Here is a 22,507-nt window from a genome sequence, read left to right as displayed (position 1 = left end):
CACCTGCAACACAATGCGGTCCCACCAGTCAGTGCTTGTTTCCGGCCCAAAATCGGCGCTCAATGGATAGAATCTGCCCCATTACCATCAGGATCTCCAAAGCGCAGGGGCCCGCGGTTTGAGAGAATTCTGTGTCTACGTCCTCATCACTGTCATCGCCGCGCTTCCGTATCCGCCTCCTCCTCGCCTCGGTTTGAAGGTCCTGGTTCACCATAGACTGCACGAGAGTGTGCGAGGTGTTTAAAACATTCACGATTGCGGTATTGAGCTGAGCAGGGTCCATGCTTGCTGTGCTATGGCGTCTGCACAGTTCACCAAGCAAAACAGGCGCGAAACGGTTGTCTGCTGCTTAGGGAGGGAGGGGTGAGGCTGTACCCAGAACCACCCGCGACAATGATTTTTGCCCCATCAGGCACTGGGATCTCAACCCGGAAATGCCAAGGGGCGGGGGAGGCTGCGGGAACTATGGGATAGCTACCCACAGTGCAACGCTGCAGAAATCAACGCTAGCCTCGGACCGTGGACGCACACCACCGAATTAATGTGCTTAGTGTGGCCGCGCGCACTCGATTTTATACAGTTTTACTAAACCGGTTTCTGTAAATTCGGAATAATCCCGTAGTGTAGACATACCCTTAGTCTATTCTGCTCTTTCCCTCTAGCACACAATTTAGTCTCCCAAGGACTGAAACGCTTTGGTCTAAATAAAGTTTTTGGACTTAATATAAAAGGTATGCGGGTGGGTGTAATTTAATGGACTAGTGATATACTGGAGATCAGACTATATGTGATGGCCCCTTCCACTCAAATATGAAAAAACAACCCACTCTTAACAAATATATCTGCCTGCCCGAGAATCAGGCTAAAGATTGATTTCTACACCAGGAGAGAAAGGACCAACCAAAACATCACTTTCTGGATTGAGCATGAGAGATGGCAGCTGATGAAACGGTCTAAAATCAGTTTATCAAAAAGCACTGAAGCAAGTAACAAGTCTCAGCAAAAGCAACATTTCCATCAAAATTCATGCAAGGCCAGACCAGGTGAAAAGAAAGCAGACACTCCCAACTTTTATTAATTTACACTTTAAAATAACCTTTAATCCAAAAGCATTTTACAGACCACAGACAGAAACCTTCATATAGTACTGAAATGCAACTCTTCTGCACAGAAATTGAGGATTGGAAGTGAACAAGAACACTGTTTTCAATTAAATTGCAAGTGGATTTAGAGGCAAAAGTCAAGTTACCCAAACTGAATTTGACCAAGATACCCAAACTCCTTGCACTGAGTACCAGGGGATCTTTAATGGTCAGGAGTGTTTAGAAAAGCTGCAGTGACACATAGGAATATCTTCTATCATTGCTTTTAATTGCAAGAATAATTTGGAAAGCATTAATTTTTTTTTATATTTAAGAGAATATTAACAAAACCAGTGATGTAGGTTAGGACAAGAAACACAGGTCACCATTCAAAATGGTTACAAGGCAATTTTTGTTAATCTGATCAACTATCATCAAAACCTCAGATCCCTACTAGACATACCAGTATGATTCAACAAAAGAGATACTAAAAGTGAGATTTCTAAAAATTGCTTTGGAAATGCATACAATTTTACACACACAGAGCTACTGTTCATTTAGGTTATCCATAAGAAATGATGCATGGCTTAGCAGTGGCCCATGTAGTCCAGTATTCATTTCTCTCTCTCACTGAACAATCTGGTACTGATGTGAGAGAGAAAGGTACAAGAAGCCATAGTGAAGTTGTGGAAAACTTTACCTATAGAGAAGTTCCTGCCTAACTTCGGTCAGTTATCAGAGTAGCAGCTGTGTTAGTCCGCTAAAAGAACAGGAGTACTTGTGGCACCTTAAAGACTAACAAATTTATTTTAGCATGAGCTTTCATGAGCTACAGCTCACTTCTTCGGATGCATAGAATGGAACACACAGACAGGAGATATTTATACATACAGAGAACATGAAAAGGTGGAAGTATGCATAACAACAGGAAAAGTCTAATCAATTGAGATGAGCTATCATCAGCAGGAGGAAAAAAAAACTTTTTGAAGTGATAATTAAGATGGCCCATAGAAGGTGTGAGGAGAACTTAACATAGGGAAATAGATTCAATTGGTGTAATGACCCAACCATTCCCAGTCTCTGTTTAGGCCAGTGTTAATTGTATCTAATTTGCATATTAATTCGAGTTCAGCAGTTTCTCTTTGGAGTCTGTTTTTGAAGTTTTTTTTGTTGTAAAATTGCCACCTTCAAGTCTGTCACTGAGTGGTTAGAGAGGCTGAAGTGTTCTCCCACTGGTTTTTGAATGTTATGATTCCTGATGTCAGATTTGTGTCCATTTATTCTTTTGCGTAGAGACTGTCCGGTTTGGCCAATGTACATGGCAGAGGGGCATTGCTGGCACATGATGGCATATATCACGTTGGTAGATGTGCAGGTGTACGAGCCCCTGATGGCGTGTCTGATGTGATTAGGTCCTATGATGGTGTCACTTGAATGGATATGTGGACAGAGCTGGCATCGGGCTTTGTTGCAAGGATAGGTTCCTGGGTTAGTGTTTATGTTGTATGGTGTGCGGTTGCTAGTGAGTATTTGCTTCAGGTTGGGAGGCTGTCTAAAAGCGAGGAAAAGTGGAAAAGCAACATCACTTGCCCCATAACCTAAGCCGTGCTGAACACAATGCCATCAACAGCCTCAAGAACAACTCTGACATCATAATCAAACAGGCTGACAAAGGAGGTGCTGTCGTCATCATGAATAGGTCGGAATATGAACAAGAGGCTGCCAGGCAGCTCTCTAACTCCACATTCTACAGGCCATTACCCTCTGATCCCACTGATGATTACCAAAAGAAACTACACCATCTGCTCAAAAAACTCCCTGAGAAAGCACAGGAACAGATCTGTACAGACACATGCCTAGAACCCCGACCAGGTGTAGTCTATTTGCTACCCAAGATCCATAAACCTGGAAATCCTGGACGCCCCATCATCTCAAGCATTGGCACCTTAACAGCAGGATTGTCTGGCTATGTGGACTCTCTCCTCAGGCCCTATGCTACCAGCACCCCCAGCTATCTTCGAGACACCACTGACTTCCTGAGGAAACTACAATCCATCGGTGATCTTCCAGAAAACACCATTCTGGCCACTATGGATGTGGAAGCCCTCTACACCAACATTCCACACAAAGATGGACTACAAGCCATCAGGAACAGTATCCCCGATAATATCACGGCTAACCTGGTGGCTGAACTTTGTGACTTTGTCCTCACCCACAACTATTTCACATTTGGGGACAATATAGATCTTCAAGTCAGTGGCACTGCTATGGGTACCCGCATGGCCCCACAGTATGCCAACATCTTTATGGCTGACTTAGAACAACGCTTCCTTAGCTCTCGTTCCCTAACGCCCCTACTCTACTTGCGCTATACTGATGACATCTTCATCATCTGGACTCATGGAAAAGAAGTCCTCGAGGAATTCCACCGTGATTTTAACAATTTCCATCCCACCATCAACCTCAGCCTAGACCAATCCACACAAGCAGTCCATTTCCTAGACACTACTGTGCTAATAAACGATGGTCACATAAATACCATCCTATACCGGAAACCCACTGACCGCTATACTTACTTACATGCCTCCAGCTTCCATCCTGGACACACCACACGATCCATTGTCTACAGCCAAGCTCTAAGATACAACCATATTTGCTCCAATCCCTCAGACAGAGATAAACACCTACAAGATCTCTATCAAGCATTCTTAAAACTACAGTACCCACCTGCTGAAGTGAAAAAACAGATTGACAGAGCCAGAAGAGTACCCAGAAGCCACCTACTACAGGACAGGCCTAAAAAAGAAAATAAAAGAACGCCACTAGCCATCACCTACAGCCCCCAACTAAAACCTCTCCAGCGCATCATCGAAGATTTACAACCTATCCTTAAAGATGATCCCTCACTCTCACAGATCTTGGGAGACAGGCCAGTCCTCGCTTATAGACAGCCTCCCAACCTGAAGCAAATACTCACTAGCAACTGCACACCATACAACATAAACACTAACCCAGGAACCTTTCCTTGCAACAAAGCCCGATGCCAGCTCTGTCCACATATCCATTCAAGTGACACCATCATAGGACCTAATCACATCAGACACGCCATCAGGGGCTCATACACCTGCACATCTACCAACGTGATATATGCCATCATGTGCCAGCAATGCCCCTCTGCCATGTACATTGGCCAAACCGACAGTCTCTACGCAAAAGAATAAATGGACACAAATCTGACATCAGGAATCATAACATTCAAAAACCAGTGGGAGAACACTTCAGCCTCTCTAACCACTCAGTGACAGACTTGAAGGTGGCAATTTTACAACAAAAACTTCAAAACAGACTCCAAAGAGAAACTGCTGAACTCGAATTAATATGCAAATTAGATACAATTAACACTGGCCTAAACAGAGACTGGGAATGGTTGGGTCATTACACCAATTGAATCTATTTCCCTATGTTAAGTTCTCCTCACACCTTCTATGGGCCATCTTAATTATCACTTCAAAAAGTTTTTTTTCCTCCTGCTGATGATAGCTCATCTCAATTGATTAGACTTTTCCTGTTGTTATGCATACTTCCACCTTTTCATGTTCTCTGTATGTATAAATATCTCCTGTCTGTGTGTTCCATTCTATGCATCCGAAGAAGTGAGCTATAGCTCACGAAAGCTCATGCTAAAATAAATTTGTTAGTCTTTAAGGTGCCACAAGTACTCCTGTTCTTTTTTCGGTCAGTTAGTTGTCTGCTTATGTCCTGAACGCAACATGAGGGTTTGTATACTATGTGAGTGTGTGTTTTATATACATATAAAAATTTATCTTAGTTGTAGATGAGAACATCCACAAACCTATAACTGTTTTTTAATCCAAAGTTAATAGGTTAATTATGCATTGTATAAAAGCATTTCTTTGTACATCTTAAACATCTTGCCTTTCAACATCATTGATATCCCCTTATTTCGTAAGTGTAAATAATAGTACCCAATTTACTTGTCTTTTTCATTTATTTTATGTATTTATCATGCCCTCTTATTCCATTCCTCTCTAACCTAAGGTGTTTGCAAGTCTTTTCACTATCCTTAAGTGAAGTCTCTCCATATCTCTAGTCTCCACTTACTAAAACATTTCCATCTCTGCTAGAAAAGAAAGGAGAGGGTAAAGGTATGTGGAGGATGCTCTTCTTACACAAACCCTAGTGAGCTCACAAAAAAACAGGTTTAACAGTAATTTTCACTGGTGAAAACATAGCAGGCATTATTAGAGGACTTTAAGGACTGATCAGTCATGGAAGAGACTTTCAGTTTCAAGCAGTGACCCCAAACTGACAGCCAATAAAGGCTGGCAAGATGACACATAGAAGAGGCAAGGAAGGGAGGAAGTTCAGTTATGGTACATAATTTTTCGGGCAAGACAATTCTGAAGGGGAAATCACTACCACTTTGCCATTTGCCTGACCAGAAATAAGGCTGTCTGTCTAGAGCCACCTTGTTTCCCCTCTACACCAGAAACTGTTCAAACCCACAGCCAGGGCTACCCCTAACATCCATAAACAAAGTTCCATTGAGGATAGCTGCTGTGAATCAGGAACTTGTGGATTTTGCAGGGAGGCAGAGGAAGAGAAAAGAAAAGAATGAAAAAATAATAAAATAAGGTAAGAAGGGTAAAAGGATAATCAGTCTCAAACAGGGATAACAGAATCCCTGCTACCAGTAAAAACACTGTTAGTGAATATGTGCAATTGCAACTGCCCTGGGTAGCAATTTGGACTCTTGTCTGAGGCAAACAACAACTAAATAGGGCAACATGGGTGAGTGAAGTATCATTCACCTTCCCACAGCAGATTCTACAGCACAAGTTAGCACAACCCTGAGAAGAGTTATCAACAATGCTGGCTTAGAGATGTCTTGACACCATAAGGAAATACTTTAAAAAGCAGTTTTAAGCACACAGGGTAAGTTTACTGCAACCAAATGTGCAACAGAAAAAAAAAATCTGTGGGGTGAGGTAGGGGGCATGGCATTCAGTCTTGTTCTGCCAAGGAAGGCACATCTACTTACTACGATCATGCAACATACAATACCAGTGACTAAAAGATATACTGGTTAGGGAAGACTTCTACATTCTATCTTCATAGTGGTTCTGAGACTCAAACCAATAAAGCTAGACACCAGTGTTTTATAACATCTGAAGGATTAGAAGTCCTGCTTTAGAGGATATAAAGAATACCAACCTCTAAAAAGCAGTTCAAAAGGTATCGATTGTTTAAAAAAAATATATATCAGAACCATAGGCGCCAACAACATGGGTCCAGGGCTGGAGCACCATGGAAAACACCTGCAGCCAAGCTTTCCCCCTCACCCCCAGTACCTCTTGCCTGCCGGTAGCCATGCTGATCAACTCATCCCCCTCCCTGCCACCACGATCAGCTGTTCTCATGCAGGAGGTGCTGGGAGGAGGAAAAGGTGCGTGGGGTGGGGTCATCGAGCACCTCCCGGGTACAGAGGAAGTCAGCGTCTATGATCAGAACTAAAGTATTAAAAAGCAAGATAATCAGAATGAATTGATTTCAAGCCATGGATATCACCTAATTTTACTAAAAATCATTTTCCAATACTTGGTTATTGAATGTTAGATATTGCTCAAGAGTTCCAAACAAGATGCGCTGCAAAGCAAAAGTGAAAATTTGAGTTTTGTAGCACAGAAATGTGCTGCATGCTATCCACTAAGTAATTTAAAACCAGCACAGAAATAAGTTTTAAACTAGTCTTCTACAGACTACTGCCCGTCTGAAATCCTCTAGGTATTTCCTGGTTCACTGAAGATGTCACAAAATGCAACTCACAAATACAAGACATCTGACTGCAACCCAGGATATCTGCCACATCACAGTATGCTGCATCCTGTAATACCTTCAGTATCAAAAAAAAGTTTCATAAAGGGAACAGTTAAAATTCACTTCTTTGCTGAATAGGCCTTTCTCACTAAGTTCTGAGAGCCACAGCACTCATCTTCACTCCGCTTCCATTTTTATTTTGCAGCTCACCTTTAATTGGAGAACCGGGTGCACAGCCTCTTGTCCTGATAAGGAAGCTGGTCCAGTAGAATAAAGCCATTCAAGTCAGCCTAAAAAAATTATGAGGCTAAAGCACCTTACTAAATAAAGAGGAAGAACACACACTTATTCCCTGTGTTGTATCAGATCTTTATTTGGTAGTTTCTGTATTAAAAACAAACAGGAGTACTTGTGGCACCTTAGAGACTAAAAAATTTATTTGAGCATAAGCTTTCGTGGGCCCATAAGCTTATGCTCAAATAAATTTGTTAGTCTCTAAGAATCCTCTAAGAATCTTCACTTGCATCTGAAGAAGTGGGTATTCACTCACGAAAGCTCATGCTGCAAAACGTCTGTTAGTCTATAAGGTGCCACAGGATTCTTTGCTGCTTTTACAGATCCAGACTAACACGGCTATCCCTCTGATATTAGTCTCTAAGGTGCCACAGGTACTCCTGTTCTTTTTGCAGATACAGACTAACATGGCTGCTACTCTGAAACCTGTCTATATTAAAACTATTTCATAGCTGGTTAAGCACCACTTCACCATAGGTTCCTCCACCAAGCAACTTTTATACTAATTTGGTCCCGATTAAGCAGCAGACTTTGCCATTCATTAGCCTTATGCTACACAGGTTTCCTGGGAGGTGTCCTACTTAAGCAGACTTAGAATCATAGAATATCAGGGTTGGAAGGGACCTCAGGAGGTCATCTAGTCAAACCCCCTGCTCTAAGCAGGACCAATCCCCTTTCTAGTTAAGTAGCTCCTGATCAAGAGGCAAAGACCATATCTGTAACTCCCTTGAAGTTCCCCGTACCAGAAATCTCTTACAGACTATTCAAGCCCATGCATGCATCATAAGCAGTTCCTGTTTCAATTTAAAAAAAATAACAGTCCAATATGAAGATCTAATAATTCACAACCTGCCAGACTAGAAAGAAATTATTTGGCCTCATCAGTACATAAGAACGGCCGTACCAGGTCAGACGAAAGGTCCATTTAGCGCAGTATCTGTCTACCGACAGTGGCCAATGCCAGGTGCCCCAGAGGGAGTGAACCTAACAGGCAATGATCAAGTGATCGCTCTCCTGCCATCCTTCTCCATCCTCTGACGAACAGAGGCTAGGGACACCATTCCTTACCCATCCTGGCTAACAGCCATTAATGGACTTAACCACCATGAATTTATCCAGTTCTCTTTTAAACGCTGTTATAGTCCTAGCTTTCACAACCTCCTCAGGTAAGGAGTTCCACAAGTTGACTGTGTGCTGCGTGAAGAACTTCCTTGTATTTGTTTTAAACCTGCTGCCTATTAATTTCATTTGGTGACCCCTAGTTCTTGTATTATGGGAACAAGTAAATAACTTTTCCTTATCCACTTTCTCCACATCACTCATGATTTTATATACCTCTATCATACCCCCCTTAGTCTCCTCTTTTCCAAGCTGAAGAGTCCTAGCCTCTTTAATCTTTCCTCATATGGGACCCTCTCCAAACCCCTAATCATTTTACTTGCACTTTTCTGAACCTTTTCTAGTGCCAGTATATCTTTTTTGAGGTGAGGAGACCACATCTGTACGCAGTATTTGAGATGTGGGCGTACCATCGATTTATATAAGGGCAATAATATATTCTCTGTCTTATTCTCTATCCCCTTTTTAATGATTCCTAACATCCTGTTTGCTTTTTTGACTGCCTCTGCACACTGCGTGGACATCTTCAGAGAACTGTCCACGATGACTCCAAGATCTTTTTCCTGACTTGTTGTAGCTAAATTAGCCCCCATCATATTGTATGTATAGTTGGGGTTATTTTTTCCATATGTGCATTACTTTACATTTATCCACATTAAATTTCATTTGCCATTTTATTGCCCAATCAGTTAGTTTTGTAAGATCTTTTTGAAGTTCTTCACAGTCTGCTTTGGTCTTAACTATCTTGAGCAGTTTAGTATCATCTGCAAACTTTGCCACCTCACTGTTTACCCCTTTCTCCAGATCATTTATGAATAAATTGAATAGGATTGGTCCTAGGACTGACCCTTGGGGAACACCACTAGTTACCCTCTGCATTCTGAGAATTTACCATTAATTCCTACCCTTTGTTCCCTGTCTTTTAACCAGTTCTCAATCCATGAAAGGACCTTCCCTTTTATCCCATGACAGCTTAATTTATGTAACAGCCTTGGGTGAGGGACCTTGTCAAAGGCTTTGTGGAAATCTAAGTATACTACGTCCACTGGATCCACCTTGTCCACATGTTTGTTGACCCCTTCAAAGAACTCTAATAGATTAGTAAGACATGATTTCCCTTTACAGAAGCCATGTTGACTATTGCTCAACAGTTTGTGTTTTTCTATGTATCTGACAATTTTATTCTTAACTATTGTTTCGACTAATTTGCCCGGTACTGACGTTAGAGACTTACCGGTCTGTAATTGCTGGGATCATCTCTAGAGCCCTTTTTAAATATTGGCGTTACATTAGCTAACTTCCAGTCATTGGGTACCGAAGCCGATTTAAAGGACAGGTTACAAACCTTAATTAATAGTTCCGCAACTTCACATTTGAGTTCTTTCAGAACTCTTGGGTGAATGCCATCTGGTGCCGGTGACTTGTTAATGTTGAGTTTATCAATTAATTCCAAAACCTCCTCTAGTGACACTTCAATCTGAGAGAGTTCCTCAGATATGTCACCTACAAAAGCTGGCTCAGGTTTGGGAATCTCCCTAACATCCTCAGCCGCGAAGACTGAAGCAAAGAATCCATTTAGTTTCTCCGCAATGACTTTATCATCTTTAAGCACTCCTTTTGAATCTCGATCATCAAGGGGCCCCACTGGTTGTTTAGCAGGCTTCCTGCTTCTGATGTACTTAAACATTTTATTACCTTTGGAGTTTTTGGCTAGCCGTTCTTCAAACTCCTCTTTGGCTTTTCTTATTATACTCTTGCACTTAAGTTGGCAGTGTTTATGCTCCTTTCTATTTGCTCACTAGGATCTGACTTCCACTTTTTAAAGGAAGTCTTTTTATCTCTCACTGCTTCTTTCACATGGTTGTTAAGCCACGGTGGTGCTTTTTTAGTTCTTTTACTGTGTTTCTTAATTTGGGGTATACATTGAAGTTGGGCCTCTATTATGGTGTCTTTAAAAAGCGCCTATGCAACTTGCAGGGATTTCACTTTAGTCACTGTACCTTTTAACTTTTGTCTAACTAACCCCCTCATTTTTGCATGGTTCCCCCTTTTGAAATTAAATGCCACAGTGTTGGGCTGTTGAGTTTTTCCCACCACAGGGATGCTGAATGCGATTGTATTATGGTCACTATTTCCAAGCGGTCCTGCTATAGTTACCTCTTGGAACAGCTCACGTGCTCCACTCAGGACTAAATCTAGAGTTGCCTCTCCCGTTGTGAGTTCCCGTACCAGCTGCTCCATGAAGCAGTCATTTAAAGTATCGAGAAATTTTATCTCTGCATTTTGTCCTGAAATGTTCCCAGTCAATATGGGGATAATTGAAATCCCCCACTATTATTGGGTTCTTAATTTTGATAGCCTCTCTAATTTCTCTTAGCATTTCATCATCACTATTACTGTCCTGGTCAGGTGGTCTATAATAGATCCCTAATGTTATATTTTATTAGAGCATGAAATTTCTATCCATATTCTATGGAACATGTGGATTCACTTAAGATTTTTACTTCATTTGAATCTACATTTTCTTTCACATATAGCGCCACTCCCCCACCCGCATGACCTGTTCTGTCTTTCCAATATATTTTGTACCCCGGAATGACTGTGTCCTATTGATTGCTCTCAGTCCACCAGGTTTCTGTGATGCCTATTATATCAATATCTTCCTTTATCACAAGGCACTCTAGTTCACCCATCTTATTATTTAGACTTCTAGCATTTGTGTACAAGCACTTTAAAAACTTGTCCCTATTTATTTGTCTGCCCTTTTCTGGTGTGTCAGATTCTTTTTTATGTGACTGTTTATCATCTGATCCGGCCCTTACATTATCCTCTTCCATCCTCTGCTCCTGACTATAACCTGGAGATTCTCTATCATTAGACTCTCCCCTAAGAGAAGTCTGTGTCCGAGCCACATGCTCCTCTGCCGCAGTCGGCTTCCCCCCCCGCCCCCCATCTCCTACTTTAAAAACTGCTCTACAACCTTTTTAATGTTTAGTGCCAGCAGTCTGGTTCCACTTTGGTTTAGGTGGAGCCCATCTCTTCTGTATAGGCTCCCCCCATCCCAAAAGTTTCCCCAGTTCCTAATGAACGTAAACCCCTCCTCTCTACACCATCGTCTCATCCACGCATTGAGACTCTGAAGCTCTGCCTGCCAACCTGGCCCTGCACGTGGAACTGGGATCATTTCTGAGAATGCCACCATAGAGGTCCTGGATTTCAGTCTCTTCCCTAGCAGCCTAAATTTGGCTTCCAGGACATCGCTCCTACCCTTCCCTATGTCACTGGTACCTACACGTACCACAACCACCGGCTCCTCCCCAGCACTACACAAGTCTGTCTAGATATAAATTCTTCCAGTCCCAGTACATTTTCCTAAGTACTAATCTCTAACCAGTAGCTAGGGGGGAGAGAGAGAAAGAAAAAGTTATACAACATCACAGGCTCTTTTTTGGAATAGATGGATATGCTGTATACATTATGAAGAAAAAAAAATGGTTACCTGCCTTCTGTAACTGTTGTTCTTCAAGATGTGTTACCCATGTCCATTCCATTCCAGGTGTGCGCGCGCCCACGTGCATGGCCATATGAGATTTTTGCCTTAGCAGTATCAGAGAGTGCCACAGCCGGCCCTCAAGAAGTGCTGCACTCATGCTGCCGTATATTAGGCACCGCCAGCCCCTCGGTGTCTGGCTGCCCCAGGCTGGGCTAGCGAGCAGGAAGACAAAGGGCAATGACGACCAAAACTAGCATCCTTTCTCCTTATAGGTCCCTGATGAGGCTGCCAGGGTCTTAGCGTTGGCAGAGGTCTGAAGGACTTCCTGACTGATTGAAGAGTGTGCATACCCAACAAGCAAAGGGTAGCTCTAATGTCCTTCAACCCATAAAGCCTGGCGTCCGTTTGGTCCAAGAACAGACCAACTCCGTCAAAGGGGAAGTCCTAGATCGAGGCCTGCATCTCTTGGGAGACACCTGCAGTCTGGAGCCAAGAACTATGTTGCATGACCACTGTGGATGCGACAGCCATTGCCACCAAATATGCCGCGTCCCATGCCATTTACAGGGAGCATCTGCCCGCTGCCATGCCCTCCTCCACCAGCGTGCCAAACTCTTGGGCCAACCCCTGAGGGAGGGATTCCTGGAACTTTGAGACCATCCCAGAGATTAAAATTGTACCGGCAGCCCAGCAAGGCCTGATGATTCATCACCCGAAACGGTAGGCTGGCAGTAGAATAAATTTTTCTCCCAAATAAGTCAAGTTTTTTAGCGTCCTTATTTTTGGGAATCAAGGAGGTGGGGACCTGCTTGTTCTTTTTGTTGGCTACAGATATAACCAGTGAGCCGGGGGCTGGTGCATATAAAGGCCGGCACAAAGTATTTTTTCTCGGCCATTTTAAAGGTGGATTGGATGGAGGAGGGGGTCGGCCACAAAGCCTTGGCTATTGTGAGGACCCCCTCATGCACAGGCAGGGCGACCCGGCCATGCGTAGAAGCCAAGAGGACGTTGAAGAGGGTGTCCCCCTACTCCGCCACCTCTTGCACCTCGAGCACCCATTCTCGGCCACACCAGAGAAGGGCTTGATGCTACCAAAAATCATCCACTGGTTGTTTAGCAGGCTTCAAGCTTCTGATGTACTTAAAAAACATCCAGTTCATCCAGCGGGCTAGCTCTAGGTCCCACGCCCACCTCGTCTGGGGTCGACGAGGAAGACTGGACCACGGGTGGGGGTTCTGGGGTCTTGATGGCCAGAGAAAGAGGCTTTGGGGTGGGCACAGGTTCTTCTGCGCCATCCTCAGGACAGACTTCCAGTACAGGGTACGGTGCCGGTGGGGCTGCTGCCCCATCATGACCACCAAGGAGTGCTATGAAGGAGGCATCGTCACGACTGGTACACCCCATGCTCTCCAATATTGCCACTGGTCATGCTGCCATTGTGGTGTTGCCAACGAGGGAGCGGGCTCTGGTGCTCAGCCAGGTCGATGAGACCGTGGCGACGGGCTGACCTGGACCTCTATGCTGGAGGAGCCACCGCGACCAGGAGGAGCCATCAACGCCTGAGTTCGCTTGCTAGTCATGTCTACCAGTGACCATTGCCTGGGCATAACTGAACTGTAACTGCAGTGTGGTGAGTGGTACCGGTGCCAGGGGGACCGGTACTGGGACGGGGAATGTTCCCATCATGCTGGTGATCGGGACTGATGCCTAGAGGACGACAGTTGATTTGGCAAGCAGTGCCGGAATAGTAAGGAGGGTCAGCCCCATGGTAATCTGAAGTCGCCTGGGCGACTGACGCCACGATTGGGATCTGCCCCACGATACCTGATGCAGCAGAGAAGATAGACTCCTTCTTTCTGGCGACTGATGTTGGCCCCTCTTCCCTAAGAGTCTTAATGGCGAGCTTGCCCTCTTAGGGAGTCTTAGCCGGGTCCTGCAGCACCGGGGTCATTGTCAGAGCAGGTGGAGACCTGTGCTCTCTCTGTACCATGGGAGCCTGGGCTGATGAAGATGCAGGCAGGCATGCAGGTCTCAAACCACTCCCAAGAGTCGTGGCAAACCTTTCAGGGGGTTGGGCACCCCACCCGGGGAGGCACAATCACATGGCTCCGGAGCAATCTGGTGGGCAGGCCAGGTCCCTTGATAGATGACCCTGGGTCTTCTTCCTCGGTGCCATGGAGCGCTTCCTGGACTACTACTTTGACACCAGCGATAGCAAATGGAGCCAGGAGGAGTCAGGTGCTGGTGGTGCGCTTTTCACAGAGGCCAAGGCACTTGGTGCGACCTGCCCAGATGGCTCGGAAGCCGGGCGGAGGGTGGATTCCATGAGGAGAGCCCTGAGGCAGATGTCCCATTCCTTCTGGGCACAAAGACAAAAGTTTTTGCAGATCTGGCACCGTTCCTGAACATGTGACTCCCCCAGGCACTTAGGGCAGCTGCTGTGGGGGTCACTCACAGGCATAGGCCTGCTGCAGTCTGAGCAGGGCTTGAACCCGGGAGACTAGGGCATGCCCCTCTTGGGGCAAAGTCCCACTGGGACACTAACTACTTACCAACTACACCTCTACCTTGATAGAACGCTGTCCTTGGGAGCCAAAAAAATCTTACCGCGTTATAGGTGAAACCATGTTATATTGAAATTGCTTTGATCCACCGGAGTGCGCAGCCCTGTCCACCCCGGAGCACTGCTTTACTGCGCTATATCCAAATTCGTGTTATATCGGGTCGCGTTATATCAAGATAGCAGTGTACTTAAGACCAACAAAGTGAACTATATACACAATGGCCTTAAGGCCAAAGTTCAAAATGGTAGACAACCGCTAGCTCTTGCCAAGCAAGAGAGGTGCTCCGACTGACCATCATGGGCAGTAAGAAGGAACTGAGGGGGCATAGGGCCAGTGATTCCTGATATACCATGGCGTGAGTTCAGCACTCCAGAGGGTGCCACAGCTGGCCCTATGGGTACCACTAAGGCAAAAATCTCCAGCGGCCACACACGTGAGCGTGCGCACACCTAGAATGGAATCGACATGAGCAAGCACTTGAAGAAAGATGAAAAATACTACAGAGGGAGCATCATTGTAAATCTGAGTGATACAGCACTGAAATGAAAATGTAACCAAACGTAACCAAAATTTGGACCTCTGACTCCCAATAGCATTAACAGCAGTAGTAACTAAAATCAGGACATACAGGTTAAATGCTGTATTTGTGATTACACATAGGCTATATCTTCACTGCAAAAAACCTGTCGGTGTACACTGAGATCGCTAACTCAAGGAAGCTCTCCCGATGTAAGTTCATAGTGTAGACAAGGCACTGATAATCTCAACTAGCTTTATGAAGCTAAAAAAACCTATCCATGCCTTGTCTCTACTAGGCTTTTACATCTTAACTTAGGACTAGAAAGGCCCTCCCTGGATCACCGAGTCCAAGAGAGTTCTCTCAGCATTATCTCCCCCACTCCCTACCCCCGCAAAAAATGCCATAAACTCCAGTTTCCTCTCTTTCCATTCATCCTCTAATCTTCTGAATTCTAGAGAAGCAGCTCAGCAATAGATCACTAGAGCGCTGCATGGATACAAAATTTATATCCGCATCCAGTCCGCAAACATGCAGATATCCGTGAATATAAAGCAGATAAACACAGATATGCAGGACTCTACAGATCACTCCTATTGGACGAGAAGATAACTCATCAGAACCTAATTGGTGTTATCCATTATTTCTAATTTGATGACCAGAGCCAGGTACCGCAGCATTAAGCCTTTTTGGCCCTCTCCATGCTAGGGAATGCCAGTGATTAAAATAATTTCTAAACATGGTTATAGCATTATGTACAATTCTGTTACATAGAATATTATGGTTGGAAGAAACCTCAGGAGGTCATCTAGTCCAATCCCCTGCTCAAAGCAGGACCAACACCAACTAAATCATTCCAGCCAAGGCTTTGTCAAGCCAGGCCTTAAAAACCTCTAAGGATGGAGATTCCACCACCTCTCTAGGGAACCCATTCCAGTGCTTCACCACCCTCCTAGTGAAATACTGTTTAATGGCAGCCAACCTAGACCTCCCCCACTGCAACTTGAGACCATAGCTTCTTGTTCTGTCACTGAGAACAGCCTAGCTCCATCCTCTCTGGAACCCCCCCCTTCAGGTAGTTGAAGGCTGCTATTAAATCCCGCCTCATTCGTCTCTTCTGCCAACTAAATAATCCCAGTTCCTTCAGCCTCTCCTCGTAAGTCATGTGTGCCCCAGCCCCCTAATCATTTTTATTGCCCTCTAGTGGACTCCTTCCAATTTTTCCACATCCTTCTTGTAATGTGGGGACCAAAACTGGACGCAATACGCCAGATGTGGCCTCGCCAGTGCCAAATAGAGGGGAATAATCACTTCCCTCGAATTGCTGGCAACGCTCCTACTTATACAGCCCATTGGCCTTCTTGGCAACGAGAGCACACTGCTGACTCATATCCAGCTTCTTGTCCACTGTGATCCCCACGTCCTTTTCTGCAGAACTGCTGCTTGGCCAGTCGGTCCCAGCCCGTAGGGGTGCATGGGATTCTTTCTTCCTAAGTGCAGGACTCTGCACTTGTCCTTGTTGAACCTCATCAGATTTCTTTTGGCCCAATCCTCCAGTTTGTCTAGGTCACTCTGGACTCTACCTTCACTCCAGCGCATATAGCTCTCCCCACAGCTTAGTGTCATCTGCGAACTTGCTAAGGGTGCAATTAATCCCATCATCCAGATCATTAATAAAGATGTTGAACAAAACTGGCCCCAGGACTGACCCTTGGGGCACTCTGCTTGATACCAGCTGCCAACTAGACATCGAGCCATTCATCACTACCCATTGAGCCTGACAATCTGGCCAGCTTTCTAGCCACCTTATAGTCCATTCATCCAGCCCATACTACTTTAACTTGCTGGCAAGAATACTGTGGGAGACTATATCAAAAGCTTTGCTAAAGTCAAGATATATCACATCCACAGAACCAGTTATCTCATCATAGAAGGCAATTAGGTTGGTCAGGCATGACCTGCCCTTGGTGAATCCACATTGACTGTTCCTGATCACCTTCCTTTCCTCCAAGTGCTTCAAAATGGATTCCTTGATTTTACCAGGGACTCAATGGTAGTTCCCCGGGTTCTCTTTCTTCCCCTTTTTAAAGATGAGCACTACATTAGCCTTTTTCCAATCATCCGGGACCTGCCCCGATGGCAATTGAGTTTTCAAAGATAACAGCCAATGGCTCTGCAGTCACATTCACCAACTCCTTTAGCACCCTCGGATGCAGTGCATCTAGGCCCATGGACTTGTGCTCATCCAGCTTTTCTAAATAGTGCTGAACCACTTTTTTCTCCACAGAGGGCTGGTCACCTCCTCCCCATACTGTGCTGCCCAGTGCAGTAGTCTGGGAGCTGACCTTGTTCATGAAGACAGTGGCAAAAAAAAAAAAAGAAAAAAAAGCATTGAGTACATTAGCTTTTTCACATCCTCAGTCACTAGGTTGCCTCCCTCATTCAGTAAAGGGCCCCACACTTTCCCTGACCACCTTCTTGTTGCTAACATACCTGTAGAAACCCTTCTCGTTACCCTTCACATCTCTTGCTAGCTGCAAACCCAATTGTGCCTGGCCATCCTGATTACACCCTTGCATGCTCTAGGAATATCTTTATACTCCTCCCTAGTAATCTGTTCAAATTTCCACTTCTTGTAAGCTTCCTTTTTGAGTTTAAGATTCCAAACTAAGCTAAGTCAAGTCAAGCTGGTCACCTGCCATATTTACTATTCTTTCTGCACTTGGGATGGTTTGTTCCTGCGCCCTCAATAAGGCTTCTTTAAAATACAGCCAGCTCTCCTGGACTTCTTCCCCCCCTCATATTAGCCTCCCAGAGGATCCTGCCCATCAGTTCCCTAAGGGAGTCTAAGTCTGCTTTTCTGAAGTTCAGGGTTGGCATTTTGCTACTCTCCTTTCTTCCTTTGGTCAGGATCCTGAACTCAACCATCTAATGGTCACTGCTGACTAGGTTGCCACCCACTTTTATTTCCCCTACCAATTCTTCCCTGTTTGTAAGCAGCAGGTCAAGAGGAGCACGGCCCCTAGTCAGTTCCTCCAGCACTTGCACCAGGAAGTTACAGGTAATATTATAACCATGCTGAGGAACTGTTCTAGAACTCTAAAGGATTAGCATAGAGCAGAAGTTTCTGCTTCCATGGCTGTTTAAAAACAAACAGCACTGTTATTTTTTATCCTCTGCATTGGAGCACAAAACCACAATACCTACGACCTATATGAGGAAACTGTTTTCAAACAGTTTTAGCTATGGTTCATGGCCTAGAATCCTAATCTCTGCTATGGCAGAAGACTTTTGGAGGGCACAATATCCTGAGTTCAAAAGTCAGTGTATCAACTTGAAATTTATTGTATGTTTGGGTCAGAATCTTAAAGCTAATATAACAGAAAATTTGTTATGGAAACACTTGGAGAAGTTATGGGCAAAAGATGGATACTGGAATTCAGATGTCACTCAAAATTTGATATACTGCTAACCTGACACTTGAAGGGAGATTTATATCACTAATACTATGTATCAGGGAGAGAGGTTTACAAGTGAGAAATATGACTGTTTAAAAATGTTATTCAGTTAGTATTAAAAAAAAAAACCTCTAAATTCATGCTAACGAAGTGTGTGTGTTCTGGACATAATCCACTAACAGTTCATAATATATATATATTTTTTTATGTAAAGAAACTCTTACTTGTATTCTCTCAAAAGGTTATAAGAGGACATCTTAGGTCACTTGTAAACAGACAATAAAAGACATCAGCAACAGACATCATAGTTTTAATCAAAAAGGAAAATGTGAAAGAAATTATACCCTTAAGACTGAAGCAGCTCCCATATTTGTCTAAATTATGAAAAAAATCCTAACATTTTCCTGAGTTGCACTCAGTGGTTATATACTTAGGAATAACTGTTAAGAATAATTATATACTCTGGCTTTTACAATTTCTCATATTTACAGTGTACTCTTACTGGGTTCTCTCCATGGAAAGACAGAACGTGGGGTGGGGAAAGAGTTTTATGTCCTATGCATCCTTGATTTACTGAAACCTTCCACTTTATTCACCAATACCCTTGGATCATATCTTGTAACAGCCATCCTTCTGGTGGAAGAGAACTGGATGGATCTCCCTTTACAGTTCATTAGTGAGTGAAGATAAGTTAAACAGATCAAAATAGGTGCTGTAATGGCAATACCCAACCCCAACTCATCACGGCTCCCTGCATGCACAACATTCATGACAACTTCAGGAGCAAGAGATTGTTAAACCCTAGATCAGTGGTCTCCAAACTTTTTTGATCGCGCACCCCATCAGTAAAAAAATTTTGAGCACGCACCCCCTGCTGCACCACAGGGCTGGCTCTACCATTTTTGCTGCCTCAAGCAAAAAAAAAAAAAAAAAAGGAGTGCTCAGACTCCCATCCATACTGCAGAAGCAAAACAAAACAAACCCAAACTGACTTACCAATTTCACAGTTCTAGAATTTTAAAAATCGAAAATTTCATGATTTCAGTTATTTAAATCTGAAATTTCATGTGTTGTAATTGTAAGGCTCCTGACTCAAAGGAGTTCGGGGGGGGGGGGAGAAACACCAGGGTATCGTGTGGGGGGGGGAAAACAGCGGTACAGCGACCCGTAGTTCATCGCGGCTGCGGGTGGCGGCACTCCTTTAAGGCTGGGTAGCTGAGGGAGTAAGGATGGCATGGTACAGTAACTCCTCACTTAAAGTCATCCTGGTTAACGTTGTTACATTGCTGATTGATTAGGGAACATGCTCGTTGCACAATGCTCCCTTATAACGTTGTTTGGCAGCCGCCTGCTTTGTCCATCGCTTGCAGAAAGCGCAGCCTGTTGCAGCTGGCTGGTGGGGGCTTGGAACCAGAGCAGACCGGCAGCCCTGCCCCCCCCCCCGCCCCCATCAGTTCCTTTCTCCTCTAAGTTCCCTGTGCAGCAGCTGCCCAGCAGGCTACCAATTGCCAGCAGTTCAGCTCTCTCCTGCCCTCTGCCTTGGAACTGTTCCCCAGAGCCTCCTGCTTGCTGTGCAGGGGAGGGGCGAGAGGGGGAAACTAATGTCAGGGTGTCCCCCTCCCCGCTACTCCTGCTCCTCCCCCCACTTACCCCTTCTCCATATAGAGCAGGGAGGAGAGACAGCTGCAGTCTCAACTTCCTGATCTTTTAAAGGTAATGTACTTAGAATGTGGTGTCAGTGTACTTAAAGGGGCAATGCCCATCTCTCTCTCTCTCTCCCATACACAGGGTGTGTGTCTGTCTGCAATGCTGTCTCCCCTCCCTCCATTCGTGCTGTCTTGTAGAGTATGAGGCTACATTAACAATGTGTTAACCCCTGAGGGCTCAGCCAAATGCTAGTTCATCATTTAGCAGTAAGGCATTCCCTGGGAAATATGCCACTCTATTCCACCCTCTAACTTCACCACCTCAACCAAGCTTCACAATCATCATTGCTGTGTACAGTATTAAATTGTCTGTTTAAAACTTAGAGTGTGTGTGTATATAAATAAATAAATAGCCACCCTTACTTCTGCACTGCTGCCTGTGGAGCTGAGCCGGCAGTCAGCAGTCGCCATTCCCCGGCCACCCAGCTCTAAAGGCAGCAGCACAGAAGTAAAGGTGGCAGGGTATCGTACTTCTCTACTGCTGGTGGTGGTGGGGCACTGCCTTCAGAGCTGGGCATCTGGCCAACAGCCGCCATTCTCTAGCTGCCCAGCTCTGAAGGCAGTGCAGAAGTAAGGGTGACAATACTGTCACCCCTCCCCCCCCCCCCCAACTCTCTTTTGTGTCAGGACCCGCAATTTGAGAAACACTGGTCTCCTTCATGAAATCTACATAGTATATGGTAAAAGCACGCAAGACCAGATTTCACAGTCCATGACGTGTTTTTCATGGCCGTGAATTTGGTATAAAACATCAATATTTAAGTATCTTTTTCCATACAGTAAAGATATGCTTGCCAAAGGATTTTTTTTTGTTAGAAGAGAGGGAAAACAATGATGAAAATGTGTATTTTTAGTAAAAATAAACACTACATGCCTTCTTAAACACACAAATTGGGTGTGTTTAAGAAGCCTGCTATGAGCGACAACTCACATGCTTGTTAACCTAGAACGAAGTTTAGCAGCTATGTCAGATGCCTGACTACACAAACTTGCATGTGAAATGCTGATATAGGTGAGCTGAGAGTCACAGAGCAGAAATAAATGTGATGCTTGTGGTTGGGTGTTATCTAAATATCTCCTCCCTGATGATAAGCAGGTCTCCATGAATTCTAGATTTGTTGCCAAATTTGTTCTGAGCAGGGTCAACTGTGACACAGTTTGTGTTCCCAAGCTGCAGATGTGGAGAAGGCCACAGTCAATAGATTCCCAACTGATGTAAACTGTCATTGCTCTGTTGATTTAAATGGAGCTATGCCAATTTGCACCAGCTAAGAATGTGTTCACTATTCTGTTCTCTTTTCTACAAGAACATACACAAGGTTTCAACCAGGAACACAGTCCAGAGGGGTGGACAGGCTAATAAATCCAGAATGCTTCCACTTTGGAACAGTCCAATTTTTTCTGGCTATAGAATTTACAGCCTCCACTACTTTTTAGGTGGGAGAGGAGAGAAGATAAAGGTTTAGATTTTGAAACCTCACCAAAGAAAAGTTTTTTCCCCCAATGAGATGGAGAACGCACAAGGAATGGTGCCTTCTATTCTAGGATTTGAACCATAGCTCCTAACAGTCTCTAAACACATTCCGACATGGATGAAGGCTTTTCTTTTGGAAACATAATGCACTAGATGCCACGCCACCATGAAGAGTTGGGCTACTGCTCAAGAAACCATCCCAACAGTGGCAATTAAGACAGCTACCATCGGATTTAAAATCTCTCTGTACTGGCAAAGATAGTGGTGAAAATGGTGTTAAGGCAGCTGGTGTTAAGAAACTTCGTAAGTCCTCATCAATTCTATTTAGGACTTATGACAGAGAGGCTACTGATATTTTTGGTGGTTCTGCTACCCCAAGCGATCACACTTTCACAGGGCTCATGCTGATTTTGTTAGATCTATCAGCAACATCGGATAGCATCAACCTTAGGGAAACAAGGTGGATGAAATAATATTATTGGACCAACGTCTACTATTGAGAGAGACAAACTTTCAAATTTACACAGAACTCTTCTTTCGGTCTGGGAAAGGTACTCAGAGAGTGTCAGCTAAATAGAAAGTGGAATAGCATTCACTTTAAGGAGTTGATACATTTTTCAAGAGGCTGCTCAAGGTGAAGTAGGCAGTTAACACCTCTGTAATTGCAGGACAAAGAAGGGTTGGTAGGTTACAGTTTGTTGTAGTGAGCCATAATCCGATGTCTTTACTGAGTCCATGATTTTTAGTGTCTAGCATCAACACCACTGCAATCAAGCAGGTAGTATCATGTATCACTTCCTCTCAAAAGCCTCTCAAATACTGGATACCATAAGGTTCAGTCTTTTAACCCTCCCAATAGGTAAATGCTACAGATGAGATAGCGAGGGGTTACAAACCGCACTGTCAGTGGCATTCAGGTGAAACTTCATTCTACATCGCGTTTCACTCAACTCTGCTGCTTT

The 22,507-nt window shown here is 44.3% G+C and overlaps 1 protein-coding gene across 9 annotated transcripts in view; it reads right to left on the bottom strand.

The window, feature by feature from the left end:
* LOC120387739 (heterochromatin protein 1-binding protein 3) overlaps nt 1-22,507 on the bottom strand; it is a 94,702-nt gene that overhangs the window by 71,366 nt on the left and 829 nt on the right. The window lies entirely within an intron of this gene.

Source organism: Mauremys reevesii, linkage group 21 (genome assembly GCF_016161935.1).
Source record: "Mauremys reevesii isolate NIE-2019 linkage group 21, ASM1616193v1, whole genome shotgun sequence".
NCBI classification, from domain to species: domain Eukaryota; kingdom Metazoa; phylum Chordata; order Testudines; family Geoemydidae; genus Mauremys; species Mauremys reevesii.
Note: the sequence above shows the minus strand (reverse complement) of the source record. Positions and strands in the feature narration are given on the sequence as shown.